The following is a 14,292-nucleotide window of genomic DNA, read 5'->3' on the forward strand; positions in this document are numbered from 1 at the left end:
TTTGGTTGTTGTTGTTTTTTTATATTTCTAACGCGTTTTTGCTTCTTTTTTTCTTTTTCGTTCTCTTTTCTTTTATGTTAAATATGCTCCCTAATTACTGTTGCAACGGTACGGTATCGAAATGCCATGTTGTAACGCGTAAACTGTGCAACCCAAAACCCAAACGAACGAACAAACACCCGTGCGTATTCGCCGTACCGCGTATGTGTGCGTACGCCATGTTTATTGTAAATGTTACCGCAAACGAATGTCTGGAACTACCCGGGTGTGGAACTACGGATGCGTTTGATAACGATAAACCGTACCTATCTGCCGCACAATACTGCTAACATTTTGCACTCGCGATCCAAAAACCACCGCAACAACCGACCTGGCATCCATTTGTTAAAAAAAAAACAACAAAACATACAAACCTGGTTCAACAAACTGCGCGCGCGTATCACGATGTGTCTAACAATGCAAACATCTCGATCCTTCTTACCCTCGCGACCACACAACCTCCGATAATCGACGTATCGTCCTCATCGTCATCTGAAACCGTTGCAAACTAAACTAAACAAAACATTAAAAAAAAACATCAAAACGGCAACGTGTAATGCAATGATGCACAAACACAACATGCGTATAAATAATATACAACAAAAACGGAAACAAAAATTCCCTTTCATGTGGATACGCACACAATCAACCAAATACGCGGGCACATATACTAATGGTTGCCGTACACACAAAACACCCTTTCGATCGAATGTTCTGATCGCGTCACACCCATGCGCGTGTCGTACTAATCCTTCGTTCGCAATGAAACCATGCGCTACCTCATAAATGTACAAACTCTAAACTCCCAAAACCCCGATGATCGCTCGCGCGCACCACTCGTCGTACGCAATTCGCTCGTACCAGGAGGTTGGTCATGGACGTGGAACCATGGCACATGGCCGAATCGCTGGGCACCATGGCAACAACAGCCACCGGGCGGCCCCACCGGATCGGCTAGTGGGCACCGCGGGGGTTCAGGAACAAATCGCGGGGGAGGTGGCCCTTGGGCTGGGTCAAACTCGTCCCAGCGTGCATGGCACCCTGCGCGTCAAACCAAATATACCAGGTGAGGACGGCCCCACGCGGTCTTAAGCAAAACGACAACCCCTCCCCTCCCGTCACACACACACACACACATTACGGTAAAATAAAGCATACATAAAACAAACTACATACACACGCGCGCACACACACACACACGTGGAGCTGAGCTAGTAAATTAGGAAACGACAAAACCACTGTGGCCGTGGTACGGAGACAGAGACAAGACAGCGCCCGCCATGCGGCTAGTTCGATGCGTGTGTCGCTGATACAGCAGTGCGCGTAGTGCGTGTAGTTGAATCTACGAAAGCAACAACGAACAGCTACTGCTACAACTATCGCCTACTGCAAAGAAAAACCTCTGTATGTGTGTGTGTATGTGAGTGTAGCATTGAGAGTTAGTACTATTTTTAACAACTTTAACCTTCGCTCGTAAGGATTACTGCCACTACAGTGTAATATTCTTCGTCGTCCTAATTCCTATTCGTTCTAAGGGCTGCAGCGTGCGTTTAAGTTTTGTTTTTGCTGCGCATAGGTAGATTTTTTAAAACATGCCTTCGAACGAACGTAAACTGTTTACCGCGACTAGCGGACGATGCAAAAAGAAAAGAAGAAACATCCTAAATATCCTCTGTATCGCCCATTATCATCGGTGCGATCGAAGTTTGTCCGGCGGAGCCCTCTCAAAACTTTAAGCGAAAAAGTGTGAATCGACGTGCAACATATCCGTGTTGCAGGATTGTTTTCTTGTTTTTTTTTTTTATAATTTCTTTGTTATTGCTCCCCACTGTCTATTGCATAAAATTTTTAATTTTTTGCATCGTTTGATAAAATTTGTTGTTTTTTTTCTTCTTTTCCTTATTGAAATATCTTTTTTCTCCACCCTGTTTTACACAAGTTGATTGTGACGCGTATATTTCGAAATGTTTTTGTTTCTATTTCATTCTGATTAGTTCGCACTAGATGATTAAGTCTGTTATATTTGCATTACTCTTTTGTTTTGGTATAAGAAATGGAATTGTGTGTGTGTGTGCTTTTCTTTATTGTTTACATGCTCCGTGTATGCACACTACTACATCTATTAGTTTTTCGTTTTTGGAATGTCACCACGCACACACAAGTTTGATGTTTCGTTTTCATTATACAATTGAATAGCTTCACGTGAAATCGCAACCCGATAGAAATATGTGCTTTTAGTAACAAAACAAAGCAACAAAGAGATAAAGTTAACAAAGCGATAGAAACTGTTGGAAAATAAGGGCAGAATGTCTCGACGCGAGATCCAATGTGTAAGGTGAATTATTAATACATCTCTCTCTTCGGCAATTGTTAGGGATTTGTTTAATTTTCCACCTATTCGGTGAACGTATCGGTGAAGCGCACTGAGAATTGTAACAATAACATTACAGCTAAATAGGAAATAAAATAGCTTTAGCGTCGTTTTGATAGATAATTACAACCAACAGATACGTAACGAAATATCGAGATGATATCGCGCAACAGAAGTATGTATTTTCACGCTGTTGCGAAACAAACGCATTTAAGAGATAAGCTACGATCGTCCTAAATTACACATACGTTAAGCGTACCGATAAGCAGGAAAGGGTTTCCAATTTGTGTGTTTTTATTTGGTTTTGTCAAGAGAATTAATAGACGTATTAAGGCGCGTTAGAGACAGCAATAGAATCGATTAGTATTCATAGGTCTGATACACGTGCAAACGTGCTCAAGCGTGATAGCGGCGGCGTTATTACTGCTCAAATATTCGACCATCAACCCGGTGTAACGTATTGCAACGATAAGTCGTAGGGGTTCCATAAGCTCCATTAAGGGAATATATCAAACTGCCTGACTAAGACATCCGATGGACACATCTGCCAGAAGGTCATTTTGTCTGTTCCGGGAACGGATGAGACTTTACCGTTTGCTTTCTTAATCTCTCTCTCTCTCTCATCCGTAAAACCTTCAATGTCTAGCCAAAGCATTATGATGTGCACGCACACACAGTAATCTTGCAGCATCCTTCCGGAACTTGTTACTTGTTACTTGAACTTGTTCGAACATTGGCATCATGCGCAAACTGCTAAAACTCCATTTTTGTTTCTTTCTTAGTGTATGTTTCAATTTTCGTGTTGTATTATTCGTTGCTTCTTCTAAGATGCTTCTAAACATGGATTTCCGTCTATTATGGTTTTCGTTTAATTTTGCCAATTAACCGAGGTATTTTAAAACATTGACGTTCAGTCTCTGCTCATGAAATCGTTTCACCAATAACACGTTCTGCAGCACATTTGACTAATAGTACGAAGATTTACCTATACCTTGCGAAATGGACAAAACTAACTTTTGTATCCTCTTCTTCTTTTAGTAACAATCCTAATTGATAGTTGTGCGTATTTTAATGCTTTTTCCCTCTCACTCTACCTCCCCCCCTCCCATCCCCTCCCCTCCTCACCCTCGTCATCCACGCCAATGTTATGTGCTGCACAAGAAACAAACGCTTTTATTTTCGATAATATTAACCAAACCGGCCATTAAGGAATGGGGGAACGCTCCACCATCTTCTTTCATCCAACTGATCGTCTTGTAACCAGGCGTTATTGGAAGGCACACACACACACACACACATACATGCGATGTTAGATTGTGCGCTAATTTAGCAAAAATAAAACAGGAATATGCGAAATAAAAGTAGACAATAGCCAACCAGCATAAAACTAGCGTGCAAAACTTTTCCAACCGAGTAACACTTCTCATGATTTTCAATAGTCTATAAAGGATATAATAAACAACAATAGTTTACAAAACCCGTTAGAACTAGTTCGAGATTCTGTCAATTGAAGTCAACACACAGAACCGCAAACAACACTGCAAGACCATTTACTAGAACCGACCGCTGAAGTGAATGGGACAGGCGGCACTATTAATACTAATCGATTCGATAGCTAATAATAAGGGTTAGAAGCGATACAATTAATAATGAATTGCGAGACGCGCAGGAGAAACATTCAGTGGCAGAGGACATATTTAATGATTTTTTGTTTGTTTGTTTATAATTATTTTTTAATTTGCAAACTACGATACTTTGCGCATGTTAACCAAGATGTATAGGACAGGTTTATACGTAAGCGACAAGAAAAAAAAATGTGTACCTTTTAGTAGCAATGCAAATATGTATTATGTACAATGGAACTTATCGACAACAATAAAGTGACAAGAAAATAGACCTGCTTTCTTTACGTCACCACTTGGTTAGTTGCAAGCTAACACACGTACGCAAACACATACAAATGCCGAAGAGAGTTAAACTGCATGCTACAGGAACCAGGGAGGCCATAACAACAACGTTAACAATGGCACTTAGCGAGACAAACGCAACCAAACGTTTACGATTTTCTAATATATTTTTTACAAAGTTTTTATGTATGTAAATTCGTAAATTTACTTGATGATTGGATACAGCATCTTGAGCAACATGTTGTTAGTATACAGTAGTAGCTTATTGTTTTGATTGGTAATAAGCTCTTTTTGCACAGTTTTCTTTTATTCTTAAGTTTCACAATTCAAGGTAAGTAGGAAGCAAGAAAAATGTTGTGTGCAGTGTCATTTTGTCAAATTTTTTTTTTTTTTTTTTTTTAAATCACTCTGACACCACTCGAGAGAGAGAAAGATACTGTATCCGTTGCTGTACACATAATTGTTATTGTATAGAGTTTTGTATACATAGTGGTAAAATGTATCCATTGTAACATAAATTATCTAATGTTCAAAATATTGTTCTTTCTTGTTTCGTTTTATGAAAATGAAATGCGAAACATTTCGTTCTTCTCGTTTTGGACCCATTGGACTGAATATTGTTCATGAAATTAACGGCAGATAATGGCTTTTACGTGAGCGCTCGAATTCCCCAACCATATCCAATTTATTAGACATTTATACAAGAAATTGGCCCTCACAACTGGAAGAAACGAGCAAATGAAGAAGTAAAAAAGCATTCGAGCGGAACTGTTTGCGCCTTACCTTTAAGGTGGTTGCATTCCTTCCGGGAAGGTACCAAAATGAGCCGGAAATTCCGAAATATGGCCCCAAACTGTACATTGTGAAGATCGGAATAGGATCAGTTGCTCTGTTTTTTTTTCTTGTTTGTTCTCAGTTATCATTGCGTTACATTTTTCCTTCAGTTGTTGTTTCAAATAGTTTGTACTGAATAAACAGAAGTCCTAAAATTGTATCATCAATGTTTTCAACACGAAGAGAGAAGATGTTAGAAAAGCGGGAACACACCGCCACTTGTTCTCAGGAACACAATGGTCTATAATCGTAACGGTCAGCCAGTGGAAAGAATCTCGAAACTAATCAGTGAAATAGAAACAAATACAATGATTAATGATGGAATGTGATTTTTGAACTGAAGCAATTGTGTGTTATCGAAAATGGCAGCTTCTATGCATTATATTACCTAACTTTAGGCGTAAAACGTTAACGCCGATGGAGGCGCCTGGTGGCGCACTCAGGACTAGCAAGCCATGACAAGCAAGAACGTTCATAGTACGATCAATTGGACCAGTAATCAGAGTCAGTGTACCTTTTGTAGCGTTAACCTATCGCAATCATTAACATAGACCGTGCCAACCGTTTTATATCTATATTGTGTACTAATGCTCACTGTTTTATCTCTTCCCTCATCTTTTTCCCCAACCATCATCGCAAATTGCGGTGCATCGTGCAAATCGTTCATCGCAAACAGCAATCGGTAAGCGCAAATTCGAAGGAGGTCCTCATAATCAAGGGGACATCAAACGACGCTATGGAGCATTAGCAAATTTTGGTAATAACTGGGGCAGTCAACCATTGCCCCAGCAGCCGCTAGGGGCAAACGGTGGAGAACAATGGTATACCGATACCTACTCGGCGTGGAGCTAAACGTTACGTGTGGAGCTAGGTACACTCCCAATTTCCCACAAACAAACTAAAAAAAACAACGTCGACAAAACACTCATACAAAAACCCCACCAACATAAATCTACGGTACGGAGAATTCGTGGAGCTTCAGCAATTAAAAAAAAAAAAAACATCGGCAAATTTTTGGTGTAATCGTGCGCCTTTGTTCGGCGTAGGCAGGTGCATCACCGTGCGTTTAGTGTTATAGTTATGTGCTCGACACCAAATTCTACTCTTTTAACATTGGTATTCGTTGAAAAACAGAAACACTCCCATTATGCAAAATTTTGTTAAAACAAACCAGAGGGAAAGATTGGAACGAGGGAAAAGCGGTGACGCGAACAGCGTCATGTGAGTATACCCACATACAATTTAAGGCAAAACATTGAAACGGGAAAAAGAAAGCCAGAGTGCAAATAGAGCCAGTGCGACATTTTAGGCGAAAGATTATTGTGCGGCAAAAATGGATTTAGGCAGTAGGGCAAAGGTGGGAAACATTACAAAATTAAGCAGAAGCAGACTGATTTTATTTGTCGCATTATTCGAAAGGAAATTTCTCTCAAGCAAAAGAAAATTCTTTACGGCAATTAGAAACGCATACATTAGAATAGGTACCATTTCGTCAAACGTCAATAACGTACTCGTGTGTCGATAGCAGAGGAGTTAAAATACGGCGCAAAGTGAGCCTTTTTTGTGAGCGAAAGAGAGAAAAGAAAAACGAAATAACGCGTAAAAGGAAAACAAAAACCAGTGCTAAACAAAGGTTAAAATTTAACGTAAACACGAAGACAGGGAAAACACGTTGTGAACGGAAAAGGAAAAGAGAGCAAAATCTTTTACGAAGTCAAGGAAAAAAAGGAGAAGGGACACACAATACGGTTGGTTAGATCCTATTTCGAATGATTTCCGACAAATCTCGCGCCATCGGCACCACAACACTATACATACGTAGACGAAATCGAACGGGGTTTGAGGGGTTAATTGTAATCATCCACTAACTCATGCCCGTTTTTCTGCTCTTACTTTACTCCGCGCTGAGTGGTAAACAACCAATACGGCACGTTTCGTGCAGAAAATCACGTGTAGCAATTGGGAAAGTATGAGATGCAATGCAAACAAACGAAAAGAAAAGATGAAACAAAAAAATTACACACAAAATCGAGATCTCCACCGTTATACAAATTCAATAATCTACAAGAAGGGTTAGGATATGTAAAAGCGCATAGCAAAAGTGAACTTGCAACCGTGCCCCCCGCCCAGAAACGGCATAATATTACCAATAATTTCTAATTGCTTGTGTGTAAGTGAGGGAGGAAGGGAGGGTGATACGTAGGAGGGAGGGGGAGGCAACGTGTAGGAGGCGTAGTGGCGGCCACAAAATGTAGTAGGCCCCCCAGTGTAAAGGATGTTCTAAGTAAGGCGTGGTTAAGATTATTTTCTTCGATTTATTTCAATTTTAATTTCGGCCTATAGCTGTTGTTTCGGATTTGCGAGATCCAGAAGCTGGAAGTAAGTAAAACGCTATAACAGAAAAGGAAAAGAATCAGAAGAAGAAGAAAACATCGATAGAAAAAAAGTAAAGCAGTCAGGCACATACAAGCTAAAAAAAAGGTAAAAAATAACTGCAAAACCGCAAAACTCTTATCGTGATAGTAAGTGAAAGTCGAGAGCATATTGGATTCGTGAATTTTTTTTTAATAATTTTTCGTTAGTAAAAATCGTGAAAAAGAGAAAAAAGTTTATTTTGAGGTTATGTTGGAATTGTTTTGTATTGTTCTGTTCCTTCAATTTAATTTTGAGACAAAACAAAATGGTGCAAAACATGTGTTTTTTTTTGTGTGCGTATATTGACAAGTGTATATAGGAAAGATTGAGAGAGGAAAAATAAAACGAATCAAAGAGATTGGGAGAGAGATAGAGAGTGCGCGATAGAAAGGTTATCCGATTGATTGAAAACAAACGTGTGTACCGGTGTGCGATATCGTTGACGATAAACATAATAACACCTGAAAAGTTTTTGTTTTAAAAATAGTTTTTTTTTCGTTTGTTTGGTACTTTCGGAAGGAATATTTATGTGTGTGTATATGCATTTCAGGCCAATCGGTATACAACAAAAAAATCAAGGAAGTAAAGTGAAACTGAACCTTAAAATCTGTGGTGTGATATATTCGGTGGAGAAAAAAAGAGAAAGAAGAAATTTAGTAACCCGAAGAGGAAGAAACCGTAGGGAAGAGCAAAAAATTGATAAACCAAGCAAAACGGCAACAAAAACAACCAGTCACGGTAAAAAATGTGTAAATTAATATGCTAAAAACCCGTAAAGTAGAGGGTATAAAGTTGAATCTAGGGTTATTTTTTGGTTGTATAAGTTTAAAAGGTAACGAAATGAGTGAAGCGAGGGCAAATAAAAAGAAAAGAGAGGAAAAAACATAGTGTCCTACCACTGCTAGACAAGCAAACAGGAATGAAAAAAAAAAACGGTTCAGCAAAATAGTGTTCAAATTTATTAAGGAAGAATTGAAATCGGACGATTAAAAAAGGTGATTCAATTTGTAACAAATGCTTTCATTATTGGGAAGGCAAGTATTATTCGGGACAGCAAAAAAGAAAACAAAGGATAACGTTATTCTTGGTGTAACATAAAAAAAAACGCCATTATGTGTAGGCGGTCGAAAATTTATGTATTACTTTCGTTATATTTTCTTCCTGGTACTGGGGCGACCAAAACTATATTAAAACGGAACGAAAAAACAAAATCAAGGAAAATTATTCCCGTGTTCATTAGGATGATTAGGATTGTTCAAAATTGTAAGTTGAATCACGTTTTTTTCCTCTTTTGGCAAACCACACACCCATACACACACATACACACACATACACAGACCTACGGGGGACAGTTTCCGGGGGTAGTTGATCAAAATTCCTGAGCAAAAGGCAAAAGTGGGAAAAGTGGTAGCGTTTTGATGAAATGAATACTCTGCAAAGACGTGTGGCAGAACAGTGCAAAACAAAAACGTGCAAATTATGTAAAAGAACGAACACTTTAACGAAAGTATGAAGAAAGTAAGAGGAAAATGAAGAACTAAACATGAAGACAATATATTAAAAACTCAAAACAGTGGTGTAATTTAAAAACGGACTAAAAACCATGCGGAAACGAAGAAACACATCGTAAAAAGAAACAACAAAACATAACAATGGATAAACTGAAAGTATATGGAAAAGGAGTTGGAACAACTTTGATTATGTTTTTCCTTGCTGTTTGTTTTGTTTTATTTTGTTAGGAACGCAGTGGGAAGGAAAGTTTTTTTTGTTTTGCAATACATACAGTGAATAACGCAAAAGTGAAACGAACATTAAAATTATGATTATTATTATATATATACACGCAACTAATAGCAAACAAACGGAATGGTATAACGAAATATGTAAACACACGAACGAGAGAGAGAGAGAGAGAGAGAGAGAGCACGCGGTGCTTGATAGAGCAGGATAGAGAATACATAACACCACCCCCTCCCATCACGAGAAAAGGATGTCCCATAGCGTCGGGAATGCTGCTGCTGCTGCTGCTGCTACAACATAAAAAAGGCTAAAAACTGCTGTTAATTTTACGCAAACCCTTGTATCTAAACAATGAGAATTGTCTCTGTTTCAATTGTTTTTGTTTTGTTTTGTTTTGTTTTTTTTTTCACTCTTAAAGCGAAACAAAACCTATATTATCTGGATGGAGCTACCCCCCATTATTTCACCTACAGTTTTAAATAGTATCGCCGAACATTGGCTTGGAAACATACATCAGATCGTAACGGGCGTGGGCTTTCGAGAACGGGGAAAAACAAAACAACAAACGGATTACAGTAACAAACGGAAAGCAAACTATCGAACCTTATCGACAATTAGCAATTGTATTTTGCACTTAGTAATTTAAACAACCACAACAACAAAAACTTTGTCACTTCATACAAAACTTAAACACTTTCATTAGTGACACCAAACGATAAAGAAATTAAATGTAACACACACACACACACAATAAATGAAAGCTCCTCAGCTTAAACGAACCATTTGCAGTAAATAATACCAATATAAAGGAAGGAATAGGAAACACATACACTACACCCATCTTTAGCACCCACTTGTTGGATTAGGATGTTATAATTCATTATCTGTTTTTTTTTTGTTTGTTTTAATTTCATTTAATTACTTCCTTAATAATCGCCATTTTGATGTATCGTGTTTAAAGTTCCTTTAACGTTTTGTTTTGCCATTTTCATATGTTTCCATCGACGACCTGCACCGCAACCGATGCTTGTTGTTTAGGATGTTTCTGTCTGTTTCTATTTCATCTTACAATCTGGTACTCCCCCGCTTTTGTTTTGAATAACATTGTGTTTCTTTTTTATCGTTCATATATCATCCCAATTTCGCTTTTCAATTTCAATTCCATTTACCGGGTTTCCTTTTGTTTTACATGTAATGAGGTAAAAATTAACAAAAAACTAAACGAGAATAAACAAAACATAGTTGACGATATGCCGTTGTAATAAATCAAAACTTTATCAAAACCTTTTGAACCGTCAGATTACAAAAAAAAAGAAACACACTCAAATTTCAACACCAACACAACAAAAAAAAAAGGAAATACTGCAACGTTTTAAACCAATCCCCGGGAAAGTAACAAAAATAAATACCGTAACATTAGGGATAACAATCGAATAAAGCATACTGTTATTTAGCGTAAGCGTCTGTAAAGTGATATAAGCGAGAGAGGAAGCAGGAACAACTCCGAAGAGAAAACCTCCCCCCGGTAGTGACGAGGGAGTTGGCTCTGGGCGAAGTTTAACGGGCGGGATCGTGTGATGTGTTGTTGTTTTTTTTTCTTTCTCCATTTGCTAAACTTAGTCGTTAGTTTGTCAAGATATCAAATGAATCCGGGGAGCAGGGGAAGAGGTGGAGGGCAACGGGGGATTCGAGACAAAAAAAAGAAACGCTGAGAACGCCCAGTTTTCTAATATATTGGTGCCCAATAATTCGTGAGCTGCCTTATACAAGCAAAGCGGGAGAAAAGACTGATTGAAATATAAAAACAAAACCCGAAAGCGTGAAGGGCTCGAAGCAAAATGATGCTTCCAGCAGAGTAGATAAGGACACTCACTTCACCATTTTTTGTAGTAGTTGTAGTAGTGTGTTTGATGGAGTACAGGTGGGAGCGGAAAGATAAGGGCAGGGATGCTTTGAGTGAGGGTGTGAAACATTCAAGTTCGGTCTAGGGACGTATAGACCCGTTCGTTTTAGGCTAAAACCATCGTTCAATAAGAGCTTACGTAGAAGGGGAAAATAGTCGACAAACAGCATAAGCAACATTATAGGAAGAAATTGATAACAATACCCCACACATACAAAACATACAACTTTAGGCGATCTTTAAAACATTTCAATAACATAAAATGAGTCAACTTTTTCCGAGTTTTTCTGAGAGCTTACGGTAGTGCAGGACCTTTTTAAACAAACATTCACACCGTTGATATATAAACGAAGATAAATATTATACACATCCATTTAAAATCAGAACGATCCGAGATTACATTTCCCTTTGACGATCGTCTGCAAACTCTTCAAACTGCAAACGCCATCATATTCGCCATCGTACGGGGTGGACTGTCGATATAACGAAACTTGTGCGAGAATGTGGGAGCAAATTCGCTAAGCAAGCGCGATGATAAATTATGCAATATTTGAAGTTTATATTTTATGTTATTACTATTATTATTGTAATCTTAACGCAAAATTTCACCGAACGGTTAGGGTTAGGGCAGAATAGTAATAGTGAAGAAGTCTGTGTCGCCGACAGGGAAAAAAGAGCGCATACGGAGGAAGAAAGTCTTCGTAAGCTAATTTAATGCAATCCTTTCACTCCCGAGCACATTAACCACCATAACATAAAACATTTAAGAACCAGTCGAAGTAATTTGTGAAGAGCGTGGCCAGTTAAATTTCATCTCGATCACCCGACTCTATCGCTGCCAGTGAATGATTACACACGCGCACACAACAAGCAAAGCAGGCCATGCCGATTTTATCCGTCTCAAGCAAATCATATTTCACGCATCTTTAGCATCAGTTTTAAATGTTTGGATAAAAAGTGTTGGCAGTTTGATTAATCAATTTTTTTTCATCTTTTTTGTTCATTATGTTTTTTTTTGTTGTAATCGGAAGGGAAATTTTCAAATTTATGGTTTCGGGTGTATTTTTTTGTACTCATTTTCCTCCACATGCTCGCAGGCTGACCGTGTCCAAACCCGAAGCACAAAGAGTGTTTTTTCCCCTTTTCACGCTTTTGTTATTGTTCTCTTTGTTTTTCTTATTTCACACAGTGTGTGATTTTGTTACACTTTTACAAATCTTCTTCAAAGTTGATTATTTTTGGTTTTTTTTTTCATCATCAGTTTTTGTTCTTTACTTTACACATTTTATGTTTACTTGTTTCGGTTTGTTTTATTTAACGAACAGGGTTGGGAAGCGTTATGTCTTTTAAAAGAAATGTTTATTTTTTTTATTTGCTTTACATGAAGCAAACGATTTTCTTTTTGCTTTGGAATATAAAATTTCCCTTTCGGACGTTTTTTTTCCATTCTTTAACTAAAACAACACCAAAAGTTAGTTAACCTGACCAGGGGAGAAAGAGTTCAGTTACTAACTAACGACAATAGCTAAGGATCAGGTGACTGTTTCTTCTTTGCCTGTCAAACCCCATTAAACACACGTACATTACTGTATAATCTGATAGAATCTAATTATTACGTTTTACACATTTCTATAACTACTATAATTGACTAACGCGAACAGTACTAAACGAAAATCTTCGCTAAGGCAAAGTTAAAAAACTAGAAAGCAAACAAAAATAGTGCCGGTTTATGGTTAGCATAACAACTTTTCCCGTACGGAAAGTTAGTTTAACTTCATGGAATCACACAATTCACAGAGGAAATATCGAATGCAGGTTGAGTTTTGAAATGTTTGCAGTGAAAAACACTCGTCTTAATAATTGATAAACTATTGCAAAATGCCCTTTAATATTCACATCGAAAAACACACACACACACACATTCTTACACATATGTTTATTCGTATACATATAAAGTACTTTTTTGTTGTAATTCATATCTTTTTTTTCCACCGCACGATACCGATGTACGGCTGTCGTGATTTATTACTTTTTAGATAATAAAATGTATGTCCTTCATAATATATACATGTATACACATATTGTTCGTTGATTTTGTTCGTTTGTTTTGCCACTTTCATATTAAGCATAAACTAGCCTCAGCAGCAGCTGCCTTCCGGTGTGGCAAAGAAGAAGTAAATAGTGATAGTAGCAGCGCGCCGATAGCTTTCGAAGCTGTTTAAAGCGAAAAACCCCCTCTTAGTTAGAAAAAAAAAGTTCTATACTAGTACGAAAACCACCACGGAAATGGAAATAGCAGCAAGGAAGCGTAAAATAAACAGCAGGCTTATTATTAAGAATTATGTGTTTTTTTTTTTGTGCGTAAATAAACATGGAAAATCTAACAAAACCCAACAAAAAAAAAAATACACACACACTCACAAACAATAAATTCACATTCAAACACACATACAGTACGCAAAAAAGTTATAAAACCCATCGCAAAAGAATTCCGATCGGAGCTTTTTTGTTTGAATTCCGTTTTTGTGTCTGTTTTTACTTCGTTAATTAAACAACACAAAATAACGCTTGATTTGGCGCATTTTCCACGCATTCATTTGTCACTTTCTTGTAGAAAACATTTAGCTTTAGTTTTGTTTATTGCCGCCTGATTGTGTTTGGAAAGTTTACAATCACATTCGAGAGCCACAACGCAGCAAATACAGCAAAAAAAACCGATAGTAACAAGCTTGAGCCGTTCGGCTGATGGACAACCAACCTGGCAGACAAGTGGTTTGTTCTTAACCAATTAGCATTAACACATGCCACATACAAACAACACCGATGAATACAGGCAAGACGCGATTAGCGATATGGTTCGTTGAATTTCCGTTTGTTCTCAAAAATCCAGCACCGCGCCCAGATCGAACAGGTGTCTCGCAACATCTTAACATCCTTTAGTCTAGCTAGCCCCTTTCGTCTTTCAATCGGTAAAAAGTTGAAGCACACACACACAAACACAGCAAAACCTTAATGTAAGAGAGGCCACATGTAGTTGGGGTGTAGTTTGCATGTGCGGTGCAGTGAGCAGAATACGATACGAA

The sequence above is a fragment of the Anopheles marshallii genome, chromosome 2 (genome assembly GCF_943734725.1).
Source record: "Anopheles marshallii chromosome 2, idAnoMarsDA_429_01, whole genome shotgun sequence".
NCBI lineage: Eukaryota > Metazoa > Arthropoda > Insecta > Diptera > Culicidae > Anopheles > Anopheles marshallii.